The 24,315-nt window shown below is 42.5% G+C and overlaps 1 protein-coding gene across 2 annotated transcripts in view; it reads left to right on the top strand.

Annotated features, from left to right (window-relative positions):
• Nucleotides 1-24,315, top strand: part of GPC6 (glypican 6) — a 1,157,918-nt gene that overhangs the window by 441,865 nt on the left and 691,738 nt on the right. The gene's annotated exons all lie outside the window — the stretch shown is intronic.

The raw sequence follows: 24,315 nt of genomic DNA, 5'->3' as shown, positions 1-24,315 counted from the left end.
CTCTCTGACCACTTCCCCACTTCCTTTTTATAACTAGGCAGGGTCATTTGATCCCAGGCTTAATCTTGAACACTACTAGCACTATCAAACTAGACTGGATCTGTTTATATTTACTGATGGTTCTTTAATAAGATGTTCTTAGTTATTCAAAGGTTAAGTTAGCAGGATCTGGCCATCTTAACTTGTGTTTCCACTTTCAAATGGCAACATCTAAAAGTGTTTCATCAGGAAACAAGGACAAGATTTTTTTTTAGAAATATATTGCTTATTATAATACTCAATTTGAAATTATATACTGTAGAATGACAGAATTATTGCTGCTGTGAAACAGAGCCAAATGCTATGCTATTAGTTCTACTAGCCTACATATACAACTGAAATACCTGACTAATTATGATAATCTATGTACCTGATGAGAATGCGCCATATGGAGACTGCTATTCCTTCAGTTGCACAATGTTTAAAAGCTTTCAAAGTCATTGGAATTGATAAATATTTTATTTTAATTTACCATCACCTTGGCAACTAGGGGGGGACCCTCTTCCACGCTACCTCTCTTATTTTGGATTCATTAACATCAGTGTTTCTTAAACTTTTTAAGAGGGACACCAAACAATATTTTTTTTTTATGGGGACAAGGAGCCTTGTGGCACCTTATAAACTAACAGACCCACTTCGTCTTTGCCCACAAGAGCGTATGCTCCAATACATCTGTTAGTCTATAAGGTGCCACAGGACTCCTTGTCGCTTTTACAGATCCAGATTCACACGGCTACCCCTCTGATGCTTTTTTTATGGGGAATGTCAGGGGGCTGCCCCCCTTTGGGGGGGTGCCGTCCAAGTCCGGGGCATAGTTATAATGCTCGGGTCTAGTCCCACAGTACACTACCCCTGTATTCGGGGAATTACGGCCCAATGGCCTAGTCCCACAGTACACTGCCCCTGTATTAGGGGAAATGCTGCCCACTGGCCTAGTCTTAAAGTACCCAGGCTCTGAGGCCTTTAGCCGAACCCCCACTTGCTGGGGTTCAGGGCAGGAGGGGTGGTTTCCCTGGGCTTGAGTGTGGGGCAGAGTCGCCCCGCCACCCCCCAGGAAAATAAATTTGTCAAGCAAAACAACAACAAAAACCACTGGACCAGAAGGGAGGATGGAGAGTGGAGGCTGCCGCATGCACACATGGAGGAGGAGGCAGCTGCACAGCAGCGGAGGCCCCGTGGGACAGAGACCATCCTGCGAGCTGGGAAGAAGGGGGTGCAGCTACAGTGGGAGCTGCCTATGGGCTCTGCAGGGGGCAAGGGAGCAGAATTTTTTCTGTTCTTTCCACAGCACCTCTGACTGCCTCGTGGCACACTGGTGTGCCATGGGACACAGTTTAAGAAACACTTTTATATAATAGGAATTGTATTTATAGTGTTAAGTGATCTTTAGTAAGTAAAAGGGCTATTTCCTGTCTTAAATGCATCTTTGATTGTAATATCCAAGCAATTGGAATTGCCAGGACCACAGCTGTCCCATCCATTGGAAAGTTCAGGGTGGCCTCCCCAGACCCCACACTTTGGGAGCTCCCACAACAACAGCCTCAGCATGCAAGGCCTAAAAAATCCTTGGGGGATAACTTGGGTGGCCTAGCGTAGAGTGGCAGAAGGCAGAGCTGGTCTTAGGGATGAGAGAACAGGGCGGTCTCCCGGGGCCACCATTTTCAAGGGGCTGCCAATCTTAGGGGTGGGCCATGACCACATTTTGGCCCGACTTCCCGAATCCTCCCCCCAGATTTCCCTGGTTACTCCCTGGTACGTAGGGTTGCCAGATGATTTAACCAAAAATACTCAACACCGCTCCCAAAATAAAACAGTGGGGGAAAAAATCTTTTCAGGAAAAAAAAAAACGGGGGAGACCAAAGTTGTTGAGCGAAAAAAAAGAGAGTTGTTAAGCAAAAAACAAACGAACCCAAAACAGCATGGCCCCTTTAAGAAACACTGTTGAGGCTTTCTGGCCTTAGCGGGCTGCTGGCACCTGGCGGCTGGCGACCGTCCACTGTCTTGTCTCCCTGCTCTGGGCCAGACAGCTCCTCTGCAGAACCAGGTAAGCACCCGGGATTTTCGCCTCCTGGTTGGGAGAAAAACAGAAAATACCAGACATTTTAGATGTCCAATATTTTCTGAATTTTTTTTGCTGGACAGGAGGCAAAAATACTGGACTGTCCAGGTCAATACCAGACACCTGGCAACCCTAACCATACAGGTGAGCCAATTGATTAAGACTGGTCCTGGCAGCAAGGGTCGCCCCTTTCCCCTCCCCCCCTCCTTGCATTCACCAAAGTGTTGGGAACTGGAGACACCCAACTACCTGCTCCAATCTGCTGCCATCTCCCAGCCATCTGCACTCTGCGTCACTATGGGGGTGGGAAGTCGTGTGTGCTGGCCACAGCCTCCAGGCACTCTGCTTCCCACCATTGCAGTGAAGCGTAGTGCAGCATGCTGGGAGATGGGTGGCATGGTGGAGCAGAGCAGGCTGCCAAGTTGCCCAGCTCCTGCTGCCTGAGTGCGTGCAGGGGATACTGATCCGTACTGCTGCTTTACACCAGGCCCCCTGGTAATTCACCTGGCTCATGTCACTTGGCGGAGGGGACTTTGAGCAACGGGCTGAAATTGGGGGGCAGAGCAGGGATAGGAGGGGCCTGCGGCAGAGTGATTGCCCTGGGCCCCATGCCTGGGACACTGGGCGGGGTTGCCCTGGGCCCTGCAAGGAATGGCCCTGTCCAGAACACAGCATTTTATATCTTCCACAGGCATGTGACAGAGGGAAAGAGAGTGGGTATTCTCAGGATACTTATATAGAATTTGGCTTTGCAACCGCATTCTAGAGATCCTCTTGTCTGGGAGACATCTTCTCTGGTTCATTCCATCCCATAGTTCAAGGACTGAAATTACCATTAGTTTCCTGTAGTAGGAATCACATTTTGTGCCTGTTCTACACTTTCCAGAAACTTAGTGTCCACAAGATTGAAAGTGTATGAACCCACTAGACTTAAATATTTCAGCTCTCTCGTCATTTGTTTCTCAGTCCTTTCTTTGTTCTGGTTTTTATTATAGACGGAGAATGAATGCTTCGTGAGTTTTTCTAAGGACTTTTAGGCATAGCCTTGCCATTTTCAGTGATCTGGTTCTTTGTAATGGGTAAAGACAAATGAACAATATACAGTGCAATCCAATGCCTGTTTGTAGCTTTGCATAGTCAAGGTTAAAGGCAACTCCATCCTGTCTTGGTTGTTTGAATACAAGACTAACAAACCTTGAAATCGTATTTTATAAGTAAATTTTAGCTAATTGTGTGCAGAAAGAAGGCAATTAAAATTATTTACCCATGATATAGTGGGTGTCTCTTTATGAGCAAGGGAGGAGTCAATCTTGTTCTGTCAAGCCATGAACATCTTACAATTTAACAGCAGATCAACAGCTGCCGCACTTGAATGAAGATGATACTATGCTGATGGGAGAGGAACTACTGAGAGAATTGCTGGAGTCCTGAGCATAGTAGGGGAAGGTGGCTTCAGGACCTCAGGAAGGGCAGGGCTTTGAGTGGAAGGGGCAGGGCTAGCTGCTCACAACAAGCCCTTCAGTGATGCCCAGCAGGTTCCAGGGCTCTGGCAGTGATTTAAAGGGTTCAGGGCTCTACCTGCTGCTTCAGTAGCAGTGGCAGCTGGAAGCACCGGGCCCCTTTAAATCACCAAACCACAGAACAGCTGCCTCCTTTGTCCCTCCACCGCACCCTCCCCCTCACTTTCATCGAGAGCTTCTTCCTTCAGTGTAGTTAGTCCATCACCATGAGATGCAGTAGTTGTGCTGACAGAAGATATCCCATCAACATAGTCTGTCTATACTGAGGGTTAGATTCGTATAAGTGCATTGCTCAGGGGTGCAAATAGTTAGTTTGTAGCATAGGCCTGCCCTAAGTTACAAGCAAATAAGGTTCACTAATGAGACTGGAGAACATCACAGAGCAATGATAATGACAGCAGCTATATAATGAAACTCAGTTTAGTAATTTTGTTTTACATCTACTGTTAATTATGATAACTATTGATTTTTAAGGATTCCTTGCTTATTTAATTTAACATATTTTACAGGTGGGCTAGATGCTATGCTGAATAATTTTTATTGACCAGCTTCTGGTGACAAACATCAATGGTGAATGCAATAATATCAGAATCAGAGTGTGACAGGTAGTTAAAAACTGTAAAAAGGCAGTTATCTGTTGAACAAGCAAAGTTCTCCGATTTGCTCAATATTTTCCATATAATTTACAATCAGTAGGTGACATTGCAGAAAGATCTTTTCACAACAGAAAAACATACCATATTCTGAATAAACAGTTGATGTATAAATGTTGTAATATTATATTTAAACTTAGTTGTTAAATTATCATGATGCTTTTATTAACACTCTTTAAAATCCCATCTCAATTTAATTATCTACCACATATTTTAGTTTGTCTGCTTGTCTGTTAGATCAAGAACTCCTCCTAAACTGTAAGAGCTAGGTCCATCAAATTTGGTATACAGCTTCCTTTTATCATAACTTAAAGTAACATAAAGGTTGGGATGTGCCAGAAAAATGGGATGTGCCTGGAATAGTAATGCAGCAAACTGTGCACTTTCTCCTTGCTCCCTGATGAAGGGGAACAGCCAGCAATGTCCCTGTACAAATCTGTGGCAGATAAGCTTCAGCCCTTCCCAATCTGCCTAATGGGTGTCCCTGGGGAGGGGAAGCTGAAGGCTGGGGTAGTCCCAGATTTTGGAGGAAGGGGGGGAGAGGGCACCTCCAGCCAACCCTTTTCACCTGCCTGATGATTCTATCTCTTTTTTGTATGGTTTTATGAGAAACAATCCTATTCCAGGCACATCCCATTTTCCTGGCACAATCAAACCCATACATTCCTTTAAATTATGATAAGAGGAAGCTGTATACTAAATTTGGTAGTCCTAGCTCTTACTGGCAAGGAGTTGTTGAACAAACAGACTGACAGACACTCTCCCAAATATATAGCATACATTCAAGCTTTTCACTGTACCTTCTTTAAAAGAGAAACCCAGACCAAACAAATATGGTGTAAAATTTTAATTGTTGCATATATGTAGCTATTGCCTTTAAATGTATCCTTCTGTTATCCTTAGCAGTGTCTTTTGAAATATGGCAATAGATACCATGAGTGCAGGATAGTTACATGAGCAGTCAGGTTCACAGAGAATTCCATTATTTTTTTTCTGTTTAAGTGAAGTTATTGCTCATGAAAGCTGCTATAATGACAGTTTTGAAGAATGTTGTCTTTATTTAGCCACAGAATAGTTACAGCACAGACAATGTTAGCACAGGCGGCACAAATGGATTAACAAGCCTTTGTCTTAAAATAAAGTGAGTGGGAAATTGTAGTGAATTTGAAGTTAAGCAGGGATGTAAGAAGATAACCAGTTAACCACTTACCTGGTAAGCATTGCCTTACCCGCATGCTTACCAGGCTAACTGGTTAACAGCATCCAGCCCAGCCAAAGTAGTCCCATGTCCATGGCTTACCGCGGGTGGAGGGTTACCCAGCCTGACCATCCACCTGCAGCACAATGTGGCAGTCAGTTAACTGGTTAAACATATAGTTTAATTGGATAACATTTGAAACTGGATTTTCACCTCTATAGTGAAGGCTCCTGAAGAAATAGTTAACAGCAACAGACCACTATGTTTAAGCCTCTAAATATACAGAGAGCTTGGTGCAGTGAGGTCCTTTTGAATATTAATACTTTTGTAAGACATTTGTCATAGCAGACTGAGCCAGGAGTGAGTGTTATGTGGGTTGAGATACCCTACTCAGCAGAAATAAAGCAGAGTTGTTTTGCACAGAGTTGTTTTCTTTGAGTAATTCTTCACTGTGAGATGGGCATGAATACCTAATCAGGAGCTTGAGTGGGGAAAGAACACAAAGGCCAGGATCCTAGTACTTCAGTTGTATTTTGAGTACTACTAGAGTAACTACCTTAAAGGCTATATCTACTGGGTGTATTTGTGAGCATGTCACTGTTCCAATGCAGCTGCCATAAGCTATTTTGCAGGTGGAATGAGTACAAATTAGATGACACCATGCTAAAAACATCTGCATGTACTCCATGTTCTACATTCTGCTGTTCACCTCATCAATACAGCTGTGCCAGTGTTGATTCATGCCCACAAATTATGATCCACGCTCATATAGATAAGGCCTGGGAGAGAAGGCATAGTCCAGTCTTCATTCCAGTCTGTGGTCTGTTCAGAAAAAAAGTCATAAAGTTTTGTGGTGTGGAAACTATTTCAGAGACTAGATTGTGATCAACAATCTAATATCATCCATTTGTTTGTCCATATTAGACAGACAAATTAGAAGCAGATTGTTTTCAGACCCAAATTTCATTGGTCTTTTTTGACATTACTTCATATTCAAAGACCTTATAGATAGAGTAAGAATTCTGTCAGTGCCGCTCTGGTGTGACCACTCTTGTAACAATGAACTTAGCTCTGAGCACCTTATTATTAGAAAGTTCTGATAGAGCAGAGAATACAGAGAAAAATGGTAAAAATGATTGGCAGTCTGCAGAGATTGTCTCAAAGGAATTCAAAGATATGTAAGTAGGTGCAGCTTGAGTATGCAAAAGTTTCAGAGGATACATGTTAAGTTTACAGATATCTGGAGTGTGTAAATAACAGTGGGGAGAAATTAGTTAGACATACATAAGGAAAAATAATGATCCGAAATGAAGAAGAATAATAGAAGAACTAGAGGACACCAAATGAAATTAATGGGTAGCAGGTTTAAAACTAATAAAAGAAAGTTCTTCTTCACACAGCGCATAGTCAACCCGTGGAACTCCTTGCCAGAGGAGGCTTTGAAGCCTAGGACTATAACAGAGTTTAAAGAGAAGCTAGATAATTTCATGGAGGTTAGGTCCATAAAAGGCTATTAGCCAAGTGATAGAAATGGTGTTCCTGGCCTTTGTTTGTCAGAGGCTAGAGATGGATGGCACGAGACAAATTGCTTGATCATTGTCTTCGGTCCACCCCCTCTGGGGCACCTGGCACTGGCCACTGTTGGCAGACAGGCTACTGGGCTAGATGGACCTTTGGTCTGACCCAGTACAGCCATTCTTATGTTCTTATGAAATGGGATGAGGTGTTTGGAAATTTTCACTGAATATCAAGTAATACTTAATAGTGAGACTTAAGAAAATGAAATACCAAGAACTTTCACTTGGTTCATATGTAACTAGACTAACCAAATCTCTAGAACATATATTGCAGAGGGAAAAATATATAAAATGTCATTTCCAACGTGATCTGGTAAATTTAATAAGAATGGAATAGAAGCTCCATCACTGGAGATTTTTATAAACAGGTTAGACAAACACATATGAGAGGTGGTCTAGATAATACGTGGTCCTGCCATGAGTGCAGGGGACATAAACAGATGACCTTTTGAGGTCCCCTACAGTCATATGATTCTGTTTTTAACCTGTGCAATATATGATTTCATGTAAGCCACTTGTGTTGCTGGCAGGTCAAATACCAACTCTGGCCCAGGCTGCAGGCATTAGCTAAGATCTGACAAACTTATAGCTGGAGACAGACCAGGTCACCAGTATGTTAGTTTTCCACAAAATAGGCATTTAGTGTTTAAACTCTATCAAATGTTTGTATTTGCTACATGTTGGTATTTTCTTCATCTCACTTGCAACGTCTGTATTACATGCTTTAAGGAAATGTGCATGCTATACTTCATAACTTTAGAAATATTTGCTCTGAGCTTGTGAATTGAGGCATGGGTATTGTGTGTGTGTCTCTCTCTCCCCCTTATGGAAGGACTGTCAGAATCGGAGGGACGTTCCAAGAACATCACAATCCAAAGGACTAGTTAATGGCCCAATCACACCTGGGAAATATTACATGCAACAAATAGTAATAGAAATCTAGCCGTGTTAGTCTGGTGTAGCTGTAGCAAAATGCAGGACTATGTAGCACTTTAAAGACTAACAAGATGGTTTATTAGATGATGAGCTTTCGTAGGCCAGACCCACTTCCTCAGATCAAATAGTGGAAGAAAACTATTTTCTTCCACTATTTGATCTGAGGAAGCGGGTCTGGCCTACGAAAGCTCATCATCTAATAAACCATCTTGTTAGTCTTTAAAGTGCTACATAGTCCTGCATTTTGCTACATGCAACAAAGTTTGTCTCATGAACTTGGAAGTTTAATACTGGAATTAAAACAAAACCACAGAAAACAAAACAGGAATTAAAAAAAAGCCACATCTTTTTGGCTGTTACAGCTCTGAAAAGTGAGAGACTGTAAACTGAATCCTGAGATCTACAGGGTCTGTTTCCTGGGTTCACTCTGAATGACATTTTAAATTGATAGATTACTACAACTCCAGCACTTTTAGGATTTAGATCAGGGGTGGCAATAAAAAAATAGCAGCCCTCAGGGTTAGTCCCTGATGGACCATCACCACTATGTTTACTTGCGATTCAGCAGGTTTCGGAGGTTCGCAGCTCTGTTTGGCCGCAAATAACCGTTCACAGCCTCTGCTGTCTTTCCAATTTGTAGATATCTTTCTTAAAGTGTTGCTCACAGAGTTGGGGACAATACTATATCTGATCCCTCACCAGTGTGAAGTAAAGCAAGACGGCACTCCTGCTAATACACAACAAAATTGTATTGACATTTTTCACAGCTGTACCACATTATTGACCCATAGCTAGTACCCCGAGTCTTTTCATTAATACTACCAGATAGACATTTAATCCTCCAATTTACAGCTGTAGTGCCTGGACAGAAATAACCTTTCCCCTTACCCATTTTAGAGTATGGCCCTGATTTATCAGACATATGCTGGCTTGTGCTGATTTGGATGGTGTGGAGGTTCTCCATGCTAGCAATTCCTCCAGGGGGAGGATGCAGCTGTGGAAAATATCTGCAACCACCTTTCTGTCTGGGACCCATAGGGAATCAGCACGGTCCTATGAAGGGAATATGGCCAAGAAAACTTAGAGATGCATTCGTTCAGCTCATGTTCTTATGCTGGTTTGGTTTCTTTAGGGTACATCTAGATTACATCCCTCTTTCGACAGAGGGATGTAAATTAGACACTTTGAAATTGCAAATGAAGCTGGGATTTGAATTTTCCATGCTTCATTTGTATAATTGTGTCTTTTGAAAAAGCTTTATTTCAAAAGTGAAAACACAGTCTAGAAAACACAGTTCTTTTGAAAATAGAAGCGCTGTTTTTTTTCTTTCAAAAAATGAGGTTTACAAGATCTTTCAAAAAAGGATCATAATTTTATGTCTGAGAAGGTCTATATTTCCAGTTCTGGTTCCCATTGATGCTGTAAATGGACACAAGGGGAAAATGGTTACTTATCTGTAATATAACTATTGTTCTTTTAGGTATGGGTTCAGACATGTATTCCAGGGAGGTGTGTGTATGCTCAGCACACCAAAGCAAGTGAACTTTGCATAGAAGCACCAAAAGGGACCGTGCTTACACCTTGTGGCCCTGCCACTTCCCATGGTTATTTAAGGCCAATATAGCATCATCAACCTACCTCAATTCCTTTGCACAAAACAACAAGAGTAGAGCCTCGGACACAGAAGGGGTAGAGGGTGGGTCGTGGAATACTCATCTGCACGCACATCTCAAAGAATTGCAGCACAGAGACGTAACTATGGGTGTTTTTTTCTCCAAGTGGTTGCAGATGTGTACTTCACTCAGGTGACTCTCAAGCGGTACCTAAGGAGGTGCAATTCAAAGTGCTCTTAACCAACAACAGTGGGACCGCCTTCCCAGAATTTGTATCTGACCTATGTATGGTGATAAGCACATAGTGTTTGGTAAAAGTATGTATAGAAAAGCAGACAGCAGCTCTGCAAAGGTCCAGTATCAAAACATCCTGCTATTGATACCACTTGGCCCTCCCTTATCAAATGAATTGCAAGCCCTTAATCTTTGTGGAGGCATAGTCTATGTTACTTCATATGCTGTTGTAATTCAGGAAGTTATCTATCTGGAAATCATTTGTACAGTTAGCATCCGACCTTTCATTCACTAAAAACTTTGAATAGATGGTCCAACCCCATCTCATATACCAGAAGAATCATGGAGCCAGTCAATACTTGTTTTGGAAGAGGAGGATAAATTGCCCAAGAATTGGAGTGAAGGTGGTCTATTTTCTGAGACTTTTTTTTCTCTGAGAACCTAAAGAAGTGGAATGATCTCTCTTTTGGGGGGTGGGAGGCATTAGAGTCTGGCCCAGGAACATTGGCTCATTCTGGTTCCTAAATTATCTGAGGAGCCAGATGGGCTGCAGAGATTCAGGAGGTCACAGAATGTCTCGTGGCCTGTTCCATCAGGTGCTATTTGAAGCCTATATCCCTCCCCAGCCACATAGTTTTCTTAAATTATTTTCAAATAGTTCACCTTTCCTTAATGTGCCCTTTTGCCCGTCACAATAAGTATCATGTGTGGCGATCGCCACTGGGAATAGCTAAACTCACACAATGGACAATTGTTTAAACCTGATGGGGATATCCCACCAAGAAAACTGTCGCAAACTAATTACCAGAACTCACAACTAATGTACTGTTAAATGAACTGTGAACTCTACCTAACAAAATCCAAGAAGATTGAGATAGAAAAGCATGAGGCAAACACCTCACTGAGTGCTCCAACTTTAGCCAAGGCCAGTGAGAAGGGGATCAGAGTGATGCAGTCTTTAAATGGTCAGGAAAAGAGACAGGGTATGTCTACACTACCCCGCTAGTTCAAACTAGCGGGGTAGTGTAGACATACCCACAGAGGCTGCAGGGTACGAGCATTGTTCCTGCTAGTATTGATAAACAACGTTCTCTGGCTTTGGTGCACTGGCCATGTACAACAGAGTGGCATACTCATCTGTAGCCACTTGAAGACCTTGCAATTCATTTCTTAAACTTAGCTCCATCTTCAAATTGCTCCATAAGAAAGAAAATAGTTTTCAGCTTCTATATATTTAGAGACACTAAGTGTCTGAAGTGTCTAAATATAGAAAACATGCATGAAATTCACCTCTGGCTGAATACGTTCTGTACAGCTAACTTTTATCACATCCTTCACAGTCATATTTTTGTACTTGCTCTTGTGTATTGAATGACATGCTGTCAGTGCTCTTAATAATAGCATAGATGATGTTCCTTTACCAAGGTATCCTTAGCTCTTTTAATTTTTGTTAATATGCTACCTGCAAATTTAAAGCCAAATATAAACACAGAATAAGGGACAGGGCAAAATTCAAGGAGGAAAAATATTTCAGTAGATATAAAATATTCAGCGAGCTAATTGTGTCATACATTTCATCTCTAGAAAATGCTCAAGATACCACAGTATATACAATAATTAATGCTAGCATGTTTTCCTGATCGATATGGGCAGGATTTTTTTTCACCTAAGAATGGAACGATGGTATAGAATATCAGGGAATGTCTTTAGAATTATTTTCAAGGGGAAAGAGATCCCTGTTGATGTCATTTAGGAAACCATCGCACTTCCATCATGTGAAAATGGCCAAGGACACTTTGGAATACATTGAGTTCTGTTTGCCAATATTTTCTCTTGTGCTTGCATATATATATATCTAAATATGTACTTCAAACATTACAATTAATCGTGATATGCATAATCATGTGACAAATTCTATTGTTTTGGAGCATGCTCCATTTTTGGAATGTTAATAAAAGTCTGCAGGAGAGTAGTGGACAGAGTTGGGGAAAGATGGTTTCAAGTGCATGATAAATGCATGTATTCATATGTCTCTGGAGTTTATCACATAGCTGTCTGTGTGTGAGAGGGAGTGAATGAGAGAGAACTACTCTAGCTATATAAACTTAAATCCTGTTTCAAAAGAACATGCTAATCTCAAGAAATTTGTGTCACTGCACCTGGAGCATTTACACTTCACAAAGCAGCTTTTATGGAAGAAACTACAAACTTTATCTAGGCTCTTGTCAGGAAGTGATGAATGAGGTCAGTGGTTCTGTAACCCTCATTCCTTTCCCTTGGGTGCCATTGGCTTTCTTGAAAGCATCTGTTAGTTTGCTTCAGCGTATGAAGTTTTCTACTGAATGTCTGTAGAATCCTAGATTTTATTTGGCTTTTGAAATTTTGGCCTGTCAGTCATGAGGGAATAGTGTATTCAGCAAAACATTTTTTAAATGTACTGCATATATTGCTAACTATAATAAGCAGAGGTGGAATGAGTTGTTTGCAAGAGATGTGAACACTAACAGTATCAGCTTCACATACACACACAACATTTATTTGAATTTACCTAATAGTGAAGCAGAAAATCAACTATTTGTTTTAAACTCTGTCACATATTACTCACCTTAGCCTTCTGAAATGGCAAACTACTATGATGCTGCAGAACTTATGGAACGTACGAGTTGGTAAAACAAAAAAAATTACTGACATAGGTTTATCCTGCACATGACTTTTTTTTGGCTCTCTGTAGGCTAGTGATTGTGGATCACGTCTACACTGCAGGGAAGCCTCAAAATTAGTCCGAGGCAGGCTTCCCTAATATAGACGTGCTATCTCGATTTAGAGCCCCAGGAGGTATTGGGGAGGAATAACTTAGAATGGCCCTGGTGAGGGGCTATTTCGAAATAGCAGCGGTGGAGCATTTACACACACCTTATTTCAAAATAGCTATTTTGGAATAGGCATTATTCCTCATAGAATGACATTTATAGATTTCGGAATAAGCTATTTATTATTTAAAATTATTTCGAAATAACAGAATGGCTGTGTAAATGCTTGCATTGTTATTTCAAAATAACTCTAGTTATCTCAAAATAATGGTGCAGTGTAGATGCACCTTAAATGGTGATCAGAGTGTGGTCTATTTGATGTGCAAGTCTTCCAATTATTTACTTCCATTTCAATGGAATATGTACGGGGTACTGATGGGGAACTGACAGTCCCAAATTAGGCTTTTATATTTGTGATGGTGTGGTTAACAATTTATATCTGTGACCTATCAGGACACGCATATGTGATTTGAGGAGATGTGTAAAACATAACCACTGCTTTACGTGCTCTTTTTTAAAATGTGATTGTCATCTGAAATCCTTCACTAGAGTTGGAAGGAATTTTTTTTCAATTCATGTACAACTTTCTATGACTTCAACTACATTTGATCTTATGCAAATCATTTGCATAAGCTGTTTTTACAGACTACCACTGGCATACGTAAACAGAAAAAAAATATGTGGCAGTTGATTTGTGTCTGCAAGTGGGGATATATGAACATCAATTCTGTCAGGTGGCCACCCTGTGAAAGTGCACATGTACAAATAAATGCCACAATTTGAAAACTTTGCCCTAATAATATGGGGGTTTTCTTGTTGAAAGCTGTGATTTGGGGAATTGGATGAAAAATATGAATGCATAGATCAGCAAGACCATTCTGTTGAGTCAGTGAATACAAAGCCATCTGTCTAATATAGAATAACAACCTGGCACTAGCTATATTATCTGCACATCAGGGTATAGGAGGAGATATTAGTTTCACTATGTCATCAGCTAGCAGAATAGTAAGAGTATAGAACATTTCTTTTTGTGCTTGTCCTGTCCCAGTGGTATCATCATCTTCCTCTTCCTAGCCCTTTGATACAGAAAGCTCCAGTATGATGGAACATGCAAAAGATTAGGTCACTATTCTTGGCATTTCTTGATGTATTTCAGGTTCTAAATCTTCAGCAGAGAGATTACTGTCACTTTCTCCATTTGCTTCTGTGCCAAAAACACTGCAGAGCTATTCAGTGAAAGAGCACCACTCTAAAAAGTACAGGTTGAACCTCCCAAATCTGGGATTCTCTGGTCAGGCAACATTCATGGTCTGGCAGAGCCACAGATGTTGCAGGATCAAAGGGCCCCCAAGCCAGCTGAGACAACACAGGAGCTGGGGAGCTCTGGCTGGGCCAGGCAACATCTGGAGAGTCCTCACTGTGGCCAGGGCATGACTGGCATCTGTATAGCCAGATGGCCAGGGAGTCCTGGCCCCAGCTGGGGAATCCCCAGCTATAGCAGGGCTGTTGGTGACCGGGCAACCCCAGCCAGGAACCCCAGGAAATCCATGATTGCAGCAGGGGTGGGATGACTGGACAGCCTCTGCCGGGGAAGCCCCAGCTGAAGCAGGGCTGCTGGAGGCAGGTATCCCTAGCCAGGGAACCCACGGAATCCCCAGTGTCAGTGGGGTGACCCTAGCAGCGGTGCAGGATGGCCAGATGGCCCCATCCGGGAATCCGGGGAACACCCTGCGGTAGAAAGTCAGCAGTATCCAAGCAGTCCCCATGGGGAATCCTGGGAGACCCGGGAGCAACAGGCAGGCAGCAGGGTAAGGATCCCTACCAGGCAAGCACTAGCAGGGCCAGTGATAAGGCAGGGAGCCCCAAAGACAGGAACCCCAAAGGCAGTCACTAGAGGAATATTGACCTCTTCCCCTGGTCCACTAAATTTCCTGGGCTGGGCCAGCTCAGGTCCCAATGGTGCCAAATCACGGAGGTCCAACCTGAACTATAATAGTGTTTTCTGTTGAACTATTTAAATAAGTAAATAAAATTGGGAAAAATGGAAAAGAACTGAATAATATCAAAGACTTACTTGCAAAGAGGTATTGTAGAATTAAATATTGTCAGTACTTCTGTGTGGAGAGAGAGACGGAGTGCCACCCATTTCTGCCTGTTTTCTTTGATCTAACAAAATTGTCCAATTGTGAAGATGATTATAAAGTCTGGGAAAGTCTCCAAATTCAAGAAATATGTGATTACAAGCTCTGGCTCAAATATTGTGTATATCATTCCCTGCATTTTCTCTGACTCTCAGTGATTCATACTCTTTAACCTAACATTCTGGCTGCTGCTTGGCAGCTAATGCATAATTGTGGCATATACCACACAGTTCTGTTGTCCCACAGTTAAAACATGCCAGTTAATTTACCTATTATTACATTGCGAGCAGGAACCACCAAAAAGAAAGTTCATATTTCAGTTAGTGAGCCACTTGGCTCTTCTTCTCAATGTTCAATATTTTCAGAGCAAAATTTTGTTCTGTTTTTCTTTGATGGTAGCTATTTAAGGAAAGATTACTGAACGTTAGGTAACATTTGACTAAGTACTGGAAATCACCTGAATGCATTGCTTTATCTACTGGGGGAGGAGATTCACATGGACCTGCATTAATAAAATGAAAAATAAAATATTAAAAAACTCAATAAATCAATATGACAACAGCCATCAGGGATATGAAACAGAAGTAGTCAACTGTGATCAAAATTATGTAAATACTGAATAAAAAATAGATACAAACTTCCCTCTCGTGGTAATATCAGTAAAATAACTAGGACAGATCTAGGAGAGAAAAATCTATAGATGTTGTTAAAAACTTAACAAATGTTGTTTTACTGTTGGAAAAATGACCTGTACCCAATATAAATTGTATTTAAGCATAGTCCAGTTTCAAGTTTCTTTTTGGCTTATGCAGTGGAATGTATGGCAGCCACTTATCATCCTGCCATTATCAATACTGGCTGAGAGTGTGCTATGTAGATCTTCAGAGCAAAAGGGCACTGATGTCTAGAGCTTTCTGGAGCGGAAAAGCTTGAGGTAACAGCACCTTTTACTGACACTGAAAAAGGCATGCTCTCACCAGCACACTGCTAAGAACTACTTCACTGATAAGAGTATCTTCAAAAGCATTTTATTAAAAGCATTTTCCTCCCTTTCATCTTGATACTCTTTTTGACTATTAAAATGTCACAGCCTGTTAACTACCTAAGTCCCAGAGTTTCTTACTATAAGTATTTATGTTCTTGGTAATGTTAACCCTTCCCTCCCCCACAAAAGAATTTAAAAAGTAAAAATCACACAATGTTTTCTTCATCTGGCCCCATCAGAATTCAGTGAGAATGTCTCATTTGGTTTTGTTTTCAACCTCATATTTTTCACCCAGCTGTTGTGACATTGAGGACTGTAAATGAATTCTTCTTCTTCTTTGTGCACACTATATATCTAATATATCTGTATAGTCAGATTTCATGCTTCAATCCAATAGGTTCTGCAGACATTTAATAAGCTAAGATGCACAAGCTATACGTTAGCCTATCGTGCTAAACAACTGCATTCACGGTAAAGACTGATATTATTAAGGTTATATACACAAGTTTTATTTCCATGCATATAGCCTGATGGCACGACTATTTTAAATCTCCTCTGACATTTTTTTCCCTGTTCACATTTGAAGACATGTCTTCTCTCTAAGATTCTTTTCCTGCTAAACTCAGCCATTTTCTACCTATTGTCCCTTGAGTCAAAAAGAATGAACATGACCTTGAGCACAAATCAACACAGAAGCAGTATATTTACATAGTTTTGTGCAGCCAAAAGAGGGGATATCAAGAATAGCCAGACAAACACAACCTGAAGGATCGCTTTGACCCTATGGACGTTGTGCAGGGTTTTTTTTTTATATATAAAGCAATAATATTGAAGACAACAAAGCATTAAATTAAATATCAGATTGATACATTGAGAAAATGCAGTTGAGTGAGAACTTCCTCCTAGAAGGAGGAACCTTGATATAGTATTATGTAGCAGTATTGTTTTAGTTTTGTAATTGACTCCAGGTATTGAAGACGGATTCATTTAAACTCTATGATTGGCTCCAGCCCCGCTCCCCAACTCACTTTTCAGATAGGCACACTCTCCTTGTTAGCAGTATGAATGGTTTTTGCATTTATTTGCACACTCTCAGGGTATGTCTACACTACAAAGTTAATTCGAACTAACAGAAGTTAGTTCAAATTAACTTTGATAGGCGCTACGCATACAAACCGCTAGTTCGAACTTAATTCGAACTAGCGGAGCGCTTAATTCGAACTAGGTAAACCTCATTCTACGAGGACTAACGCCTAGTTCGAATTAAGCAGTTCGAATTAAGGGCTGTGTAGCCACTTAATTCGAAATAGTGGGAGGCTAGCCCTCCCCAGCTTTCCCTGGTGGCCACTCTGGGCACCACCAGGGAAACTTGTCTGCCCCCATCCCAGCCCCGGAGCCCTTAAAGGGGCACGGTCTGGCTACGGTGCCCGTGCCAGATGCAAGCCTGCCAGCACCCAGCCAGCAGACTCTGCACCTAGCATGGCACGAACCAGCTACCTGCTGCCACCCAGCCCTCCACCTCTTCCCAGGACCAGGCTGGCAGCTCCCGGGAGCCTGCCCGGGTCCGCAAGAGGCGGGCGCCCACCTGGTCTAGTGTGGAGATTGTGGACCTCATCCACGATGGCTGCAGTAGGCACAGGAAAGTGGCTGTCTAGGGCAGGATAGCTGCCAGCCTGGCCACCCAGGATCAGGTTTGCATGAAAATCAAGGTGGTCCAGTGAGACCCCCGACCCTGAGCTTAGAATGGCCGTACTGGGTCAGACCAAAGGTCCATCTAGCCCAATAGCTTGTCTGCCGACAGCGGCCAACACTAGGTACTCTGGAGGGGATGGACCGAAACAATGACCAAGCCACTTGTCTCGTGCCATCCATCTCCAGCCTTCCACAAACAGAGGGCAGGGACACCATTTCTACCCCCTGGCTAATAGCACTCCATGGACCCAACCTCCATGACTTTATCTCACTTCTCTTTAAATTCTGTTATAGTTCTAGCCTTCACAGTCTCCTGCAGCAAGGAGTTCCTCAGGTTGACTACATGCTGTGTGAAGAAGAACTTTCTCTTATTAGTTTGAAGCCTGCTACCCATTCATTTCATTTGGTGTCCTCTAGTCGTTCTATTATGGGAACTAATGAAGAACTTTTCTTTCTGCACCCTTTCCACACCACTCATACTTTTATAGACCTCTATCATATCCCCCCTCAGTCTCCTCTTTTCTAAGCTGAAAAGTCCCAGTCTCTTTAGCCTCTCTTCATATGGGACCTGTTCCAAACCCCTGATCATTTTAGTTGCCCTCCCGTCTCCCACTCTCTCTCTTACCCTCTCCCACCTCCTTTTCCCAGTCTCCCCGAGTTTTGTTCAATAAAGAGAGTTTCTATTTTTGAACACACGTGTCCTTTATTTTGTACATCAGGAAGGGGGGCTAGGGAGGGATAAGTGGAAGGAGGTGAGGGAGGAATGGGGTACGAGCCCCCGATGGGGAGGACTGGGGTGGCTCTGCGGGCTCCTCGGGGTGGAAGCTCTCCTGCAGCCCCCCGATTGACCCCCCTCCCTGGATGGCAGCCTGCAACAAGTGCAGCTGGGTTGATGGCCGAGTGCTGTGATGTGTCGAGCGTGGGTACTCAGGGCACTCCAAGCCAGGACTGCTTTGCTGTCCCTCATCGAGTTAGACAAGCAAGCGGGGAACCCCTGAGAACTGTCTGTCCGGGGTGGGGGTTGGGTCCCTTTAAGCACAGCCCTTGGCTAGCCTGAGACATTCCTGAGTCCTAACCTGATGCCCTGCTGGCACTGCTTCCGGCCATCCTTAACTCTGGTTCAGGGTCCACTCAATGTGGACATGGTAGTTCGAATTAGCAAAATGCTAATTCGAACTAGTTTTAAGGTCTAGATGCAATAGTTCGAATTAGCTTAGTTCGAATTAACTAATTCGAATTAAGTTGGTTCGAATTAGTGCTGTAGTGTAGACATACCCTCATATTGTTTGCCATTTCCAGCCTCTGCTTCCTTTTGCTAACTTAGGGCAACAGCTGGGAAAAAGGGTCCACTTTCTGCTGAGGTGTGACAGAGCTGATATGGATAATACTAGGGGCAGCAAGTTTCCTCTTATCCAGCAGCCTTTAGCTGAGCCTCACAGCCTTTGTGATCTCTCAAGAAAGGGTAGCTCATTAGCAGAAGAAGTTGCTGGCTTAATTATGTGACTGAGAACACGTGACTGGTGTGCCCTTGCTATAGCAGGAAACTGGAAGGGACCTCAAGAGAGACAATAGCACAGATACAATGTTTTTCATGTGAAACGAGTCAATCTGTGTCACAAACAGCCTCTCACTAGCTATCCTACAACTCTCAACCCAGCCTTGGCCTTAGTGATGGTCAGGAATAGGTGAAATAAGCTGTGGGAGAGAGGCTTGCAAAGCACGTTTCCTAGACGTGTTCAAAAGATGTTAGGAGTGACCATCTCTCCTTCCAGATTGCTCCAAGTCAGACCTGATGAAAGGCTAATCTGATGAAAGGCCCCAGAGGTGACAGGGATGATGCAAGCAGTTTCAAGAAGCAGTGCAGAGTGAGGGTGGGTAGGGAGCCTGCCTTAGCCCTGCTGCATTGTGGGACTGTTAGTACCCAGAATCTCCTGGTTTGGCTGCAGTTGCCTCCAGGAGACAGGGCTTGATTCTCAGAGACTCCCAGTGAAATGGGGAGGGTTGGTCACCCTTTCACAGAATAAGAGCTACTGGTATCAACTGTTATCTTTAATCAGCACATGAGGGCAAAAGCATGGGGCAACTAAACGTATATGAAGAAAGAGGTTTTGCACATTTGAAAATAGCAAGGGAAAAGGACCCATGTGACCACCTAGTAAGTGAAAGGGTAAGACCTGCATCATGCCTATTCATCGGCTGCCAGCCCCGATTCTTGGGAACAGCACTACATCCCAAGCTTGAAACATACTTTTATGTAGTCTATGCAGTGAATGAATATCAAGCATAATTGACAGACATAATAAGATGAAATGGTCATGCTAATTACTTGTCATGTGCTTTATTATAATGTAAAGGGCAAAATGTAGCTGAATTCTAGCATGCCAAATGGTACGGCTTAACCCTGACCCTCAGTCTGAATAGCTGTTATTTTTCCTCCTATCAGCTGAGCAGAGACTATTATTTTACCAAATGTCGCTTGGAAACCAGTCTTTACACTTTTCAAAAGCTCTTATATTAATGCTGTATGTTAAAACACGCTATCAGGATGTGTAACAGCCAGTGCCATTGAGGAGTACCTAGTTTCTGTCTTTTTTATCACCTAAAATATCAGGAAAACAAATGCTAGCTCCTGGCTGGTGCACATTTTGGCCACAGTTGGATGACTGAATTATATTTAACTAGAAAGCACACTGAGTTGTTGCAGCGAGAGTATTCCTGCAGGATCCAAAAAGAATAAAAATTAATGTCTCTCTTGAAACAGAGTGGTACAGATGGCTCTTCAGTATACCCATCCTCAAACACCAAATGCCAGACTAATTCTGTAGTAAGAAAAGACACTGTAAAAGTTTAAATACAATCTTCTTCATGGAACACTGATAACTGATTGGAGCCCTGTTACATTGCAATCCCATTATTGAATGTTTCCTTAAACTTTTACAGTCCTAGTTGTTGAACTCAAGCAAATTGTATACAGATGTATATAACATGACAAGTGCCTGAGGAATATTTGTATTTATCGACATATCAACTAATGCTCAGGCTTGTTTGAATATGATACAGGATTTTCCATGTCAGTTTATGAAGTAGATTAATGCCTCCAGCAGCTGCCACAAAAATGCTGTTGTCTGAGAGTTCAGTGTACACTACTTGTCTTCGGGTTTGCTAACAGTTTAGTAAGATTAGGAGCTCAAATAGTGGCCAAAAGAGAAGAAATTTCATCACTTTTAGATAATATAATGCATTATTGTGGGGAAACAGAGAATGAATCAACAGTCACTGTGTAATCATCTGTGACCTTCATGTGTCATGGATTTGGCATATGTTTATTTTAACTACATAATCCTGTATATCCTATAATCTGATGCTTGTAAATTTTGCATTATGTGGGATTTTTCATGAAGTTGTATTAGGCTGGATTCTCTAAGGGCCTGATTAAACCCCATTGAGTATCTGAATCAGGCTCTTAAAAAAAAAGTTAAGTTCCAACTGCTTGCACTGAAGAACAGGTATGAAACTTGTTTTATTTTCCCTGTTCAGGAGAAAAAAAATGCAATTACAAAGCTTTGTAGTTTTAGAAAAAATAGGTAATCTGTGTTGGTTCTACTTCTTCATTAGAGATTTAAGGATGAAGTTCCCATAACAAAAGAGAGCTGTCTTAACCATTTTGCAGTTACTATTCTATAGACTCTCCATGAGCTTTCCATGTTCAGTAACAGCTGTAAGTTTCCTTTTTGAGGGGAAAGATCTCTTTTTACACACCCACTTATCATATACTATTCTACCTATCCATGACTTTATTATGACCCATAGCTCCATATTTGAGATTCTATTCTACTTTTTTTAAATCATAGGTTTTTTTACACTAGCTTGGCCCAGCTAAAGTTAGTATCTCCCCAGAGGGTAGATTTGATCCTGGATGACTGACTGCTAGAGGGTTCTGAGAAAGGCTTAGGCTGTGCCAACTGAAGTTGGTTATCTGACAAAAAAAGAAGCCATTTAGGCTCAGGGATTTCATCTTTTCTAAGAGAGATGAGAGGTGCATGAAAGACTCATATTTTTGTTGAGGAATGATGCAATACTGACAGCTTGGTCCCACCTCAGCAGCCATGCAAAGTGAGGGGAGAAGACAAAACTCTTCCCAGTAGCCCTGTTTCATGGCTTAATTGAGTATTGCGAGTGAGGTTATGGGCTCTTGCATTAGCCCTAAGGAGATATGAATAATTAGTTCCTTGCTCTTCTCCCAAAGCTGTACAGAAAAAACTTTAAGCCATAATGGATTGCTCCCCAAACATCAATGCAGACTTTAAGATTCTACTACGTTTTGTGTCTGTGATCTATGAAATATTCACAAATTGAGGAGAAAGTGTAAAACCTGTACATTCCCACAGTAAAAAAGCTATCAGTAAATTAGAGGGAACTATGAGAAGAGTAACAACGTTATTAAAGTGCTTGTGTGATAGATTTGTGAGGGGAATTTGACAGAACAAAGTGTTGCTTGTAAAGCCTGAGTAAATGGTAATGTAACCATTTCAAAGTGTATTTTTAGTATGCTGGGATGTAGGTAGCCAATCTTAATGTGTAGTTTAGAGCAGGGGAACTGGGTTCAGAACCAAAATCTGAGGTCAGGAACCAAAAGTCAGATACCAGGAATCGGGTCAAGTTGGGAAACCAGGAGGTGAGGATTATGGTACAGGAATGGGAAGTGCTGGGGAAGCAGTGTAAAACAGGGTCAAGCCCAGTTGTATAGACAACTTCCTGTTCCTACTCTTGGCTTAAGAGGGAGGAGCAGGCTGGTTAGGAAGTCCAGTGTTTCACCAATCTGGGTTTGGGTGGAGCAATCTATCTGAGCAGGGCTTCAAGGAATTCTAGGACTAGGGATGCCCCTAATCCATTAAAGTGGAGCGTCGGAGCCTGACGATGCTCAGGGTTCAAGGTCCACAGGTTATGACAGCATGACTTCAGGACTCAGGAAATATTTACAGTGATTCTCCAGTTAAAATTAGAAATAATGTTATGAATGTTTTTAAAAGAAACATGTAGGCTAAAATGTAAGGAGACGTTCCTAATAGAGAATCCCAGTGTGATGGGGTGTAGCGGAGTTGATTCACCACTATGGTGCCTCCTGGCTCTGCTGGGAGTTAGTTTTCTCCATTAGCAAGGCATCCCCAACTGCTTTGTCTCACCCATCATCACTTCACACTCCTGTCTGCACCCTCTGGTGCAATGCGCTTTTGAGCAAGAGAGCATCCAGACAGCATGGACGCTTTCTCGCAAGAAAGCTTTGATTGCCATTAACAGAATGGCCACCTGTGCTTCTTTTGATAGGCTGTTTTTGCACACACACACCCCCAGTTTCCTGCCCCCACACACCTTTTTGTGCAAGAGCTCTTGTGCATAAAGGCTTATTCCTCATGGAAACAGGAATACCTACACCACAAAAAAACCCTCTCTTCTTCAGATTTCCTGTAAATGTACTTGTGCAAAAATGTGCTTTCAGTGTGGATGCTCCATGAGTTTTTACACAGCAAATACTCTGCAGTCTAGACATAGCCTCTGGGTCTAGACCTGCATCGCTTCCTTGGTCTGTAGCATCTGTTTGAGGACACTGCCCTCTGGCAGTGCCCACGACTCTGTTCTTACCCCTTTCCAGGGGTACCAGCAGTCCTTAGTCCATACACCTGCCTGAGCAGCCAACTGCAGCCCCAAAACTCTAGATCCTGGCCCCAGGGGCAAGCTGCAGCCCATACAGGCCAAGTTCTTTGATAGCTAGATGGTGCAAGAGGGGGAGGGTTCCAGCACAGGGACCCTCTGGCAGTAGCCTCATCCTGCCCTCTTTCATTCCCCTTCGCTGCTCCCATTCCCTGGACCACTTCCCTGTGACACTTGCACTTTCTGGTCCCCAGAGATTCTGGGGAGAAGCAGACAGGAGCCAGGCCTCCAGGAACAACCCAGCAGAGACCAAGAAGAAGCAAAGAGTCTGCAGAGGAATGAATCCGTGAAGAAGGTAGGGACAAGGGGCCTAGAGACAGGCCAAGGGAAGGGAATAGTCTAGGGAAAGCAGAGCTTAGTTGCTTGCAACATGGTCTCTAGACTGGAGCCAGAATAGACGTTCCCCTACTCGCACTCAGGAAAGTAGGGTGGAAGACCCTGATATAAGAGGTATCAGGCCACTGAGCCCAGTATTCAATTGAAGACCTAATGTAAAAACTGTTTTGTGAGATTCTGCTGCGCTTGAAGGAGTGAGATTTCATCCTGATCTGTTTGGAGGACTGAGCCATAAGAAAAAGCAGAACCTTGCAGGACTGGAGCAGCTGTCATCAGGGCTCACTTGATTAGGGGGGCCTGCTATGCTACATCATGTCAAAAGTGGGAAAACCAATAATGAGTCCAATCTGACACCTCAGCCCTGGAAACATTTATAGTTAGGACCAACAAAGCAATCGGCTGTGTCTAGACTGCATCCATTTTCCGTATAAGGGATGTAAATTAGACACATCGCAATTGCAAATGAAGCGGGGATTTAAATCCCCCCCACTTCATTTGCATAAAAATGGCTGCCGCTTTTTCCCATCTCGGAGCTTTGCCGGAAGAAAGCACCAGTCTAGACGCGGATCTTTCAGAAAATAAAGCCTTTTCCGAAAGATCCCTTATTCCTCTTAAAATAAGGAATAAGGGATCTTTTGGAAAAGGCTTTATTTTCTGAAAGATCTGCATCTAGACTGGCGCTTTTTTCCAGCAAAGCTCCAAGCCGGAAAAAAGCGGCAGTCATTTTTATGCAAATGAAGCGAGGGGGATTTAAATCCCCACTTCATTTGCAATTGCTATGTGTCTAATTTGTATCCCTTTTATGGAAAAGGG

The sequence above is a fragment of the Pelodiscus sinensis genome, chromosome 1, assembly GCF_052426305.1.
Source record: "Pelodiscus sinensis isolate ZL-2025 chromosome 1, ASM5242630v1, whole genome shotgun sequence".
Taxonomy (NCBI): Eukaryota; Metazoa; Chordata; order Testudines; family Trionychidae; genus Pelodiscus; species Pelodiscus sinensis.
Note: the sequence above shows the minus strand (reverse complement) of the source record. Positions and strands in the feature narration are given on the sequence as shown.